At 51.3% G+C, this 2,034-nt stretch overlaps 1 pseudogene; it reads left to right on the plus strand.

Moving 5' to 3' along the window:
- Nucleotides 1-735: 735 nt before the first annotated feature.
- Nucleotides 736-1,646, plus strand: LOC108318599 (annotated as a pseudogene).
- Nucleotides 1,647-2,034: the final 388 nt, after the last annotated feature.

Genomic DNA, 2,034 nt, shown 5'->3' on the forward strand with positions numbered 1-2,034 from the left:
CCCAGGGAGGGCAAAGATATTTTGGATATAACCCCAAAAGTAAAGGCAGACAAATAGGATTACATCAAACTAAAATGCTTATGAAAAATAAAGGAAACAATCAATAGAGTGAAGAGATAACTTACAGAATGGGAGAAAATATTTTGGAACTGTACATCAGATGAGGATCTAATATTGAAAACATAGACATACCTTAAAGATACTGCAGGTTAGCTTCCAGACCACCACAATAAAGTGAGTCACACAATTTTTTTGTTTTTGTTCCAGTGCATATAAATGTAATGGGTACAAGGCTGGGCACAATGGCTCATGCCTGTAGTCCCAGCACTTTGGGAGGCCGAGGCAGGGGAATCACTGGAGCTCAGGAGTTCCAGATCGGCTTGGACAACATGACAACACCCGTTTCTACACAACACACAAAAATTAGCAGGGCATGGTGGCTTGTGGACCTGTGGTCCCAACTTCTTAAAAAGCTGAGGCAGGAGGATCGTTTGAGCCCTGGAGGCAGAGGTTGCAGGGAGCCAAGATTGCACCATTATAATCCAGCCTGAGCAACAGAACAAGCACCCATCTCAGACTCAAAACGAAAACAATGTGTAAAACAAAAAGTTATGGGTATCCTATACTGTAGTCTGTTAAGTTTGCAATAGTATTGTCTTTTAAAAACAATATATGGTGATGGATCACGCGCCTGACCAGCCCTGCGCAGCCTTCCCTCTGGCCTACCTGACTGCGATGCGTCTCTCCTTCTCCACGCCTCGTGGCCGGCAGCAGCCCTCCAGCTTTGGCTCGGTGGACTGGCTCTTCCAAAGCAGCTGCCCAGGGCCGACCCACACCCCCAGGCCTACCGGTGTCTCCCCAGGAGCCTCCTTGTCCGGGGCCAGATATCCGGCACCCAGGAGCCCCTCAGGCCGTCAGCATCGAGGAATCTAGGTCCTCAAATCTGCCTGCTCCGGAGAGGACTGTGGCTTCCTTCCCCACGAAGCACATCAGCGCCCTGAAAGGCGACTTCCGGCACCACCGGTACCGGGGCCTTCTGGACCGGAAGAGGCTGGCCAGGGAAATGCCGCTCTCAGAGGTCCAGATAAAAACCTGGTTTCAAAATCGCCGGATGGAACACAAACGGCAAATGCAGGACTCCCAGCTGAACAGCCCCTTCTCAGGGTCTCTCCATGTGCCCTGGACTTTCCACTCACCATCTTCTGGCCTTGCCAATGGCCTGCAGCTGCTGTGTCCTTGGGCACCCCTGCCGGGGCCCCAGGCTCTGATGCTGCCCTCTGGCTCCTTGTGGGGTCTCTGCCAAGTGGAACAAGATGCCTTGGCCTCTGCGTGGGCTTTCTGCTGCGGGCAGCCTCTGGCGTACCACCTCCCCAAGCCCAGGAAGTGGTGTGCAGACCCTGGGACCAGCCCTGTCCATGGGGCCCTGGGGCCTGTGTGCTCTACCAAAGACAGGTGATTCATTTTGTGGAAGCGACTCTGACTCCTTGCTTCCTACCCATGTGGTCTGTGCAGACAGGATCTGGCATTTCCCTGCAGGACTCAGCTGTTCTTCCTACATGCAGGAACCTGCCCCAACCCACACTCCACCAGGCAGGCCAAGCCTGAAGGCAGACAGAGGGTCAAGTAAGGAGTCCCAGCAGGAATGAAGCCCTGGCCTCCTGTCACTCAAAGCTGTTTCACAGGAGGAGGGAAGGATGGAAATAAACAAACGCCGCACCTCTTTTTATATAAGGTTTCATGTTTATTTTGGACAAAATTTATGAACATATGAGCTTTGCATATATAACCAGGCGTTATGTGCTATTTGGCCTGGGTATAAAGGAAAACCAAAACAAACAAATTAACACTAAAAACTCCCAACAATTTCATATTGTCAGGAGGCTTACTTTAAAAGAATAAGCTTAACCAACACTGATAAGGCTGATATTCTAAATGCATCTTCAAGGAAGGCCTCTGCACAAGGGACAAGGGAGCTGGGACCAGACTGGCTCCCTCTGGGCTCTGAGGCCGAGCGTACTGCACCGAAGGCCTAGG

This window comes from Cebus imitator, unplaced genomic scaffold, assembly GCF_001604975.1.
Source record: "Cebus imitator isolate Cc_AM_T3 unplaced genomic scaffold, Cebus_imitator-1.0 Scaffold221, whole genome shotgun sequence".
NCBI classification, from domain to species: Eukaryota; Metazoa; Chordata; class Mammalia; order Primates; family Cebidae; genus Cebus; species Cebus imitator.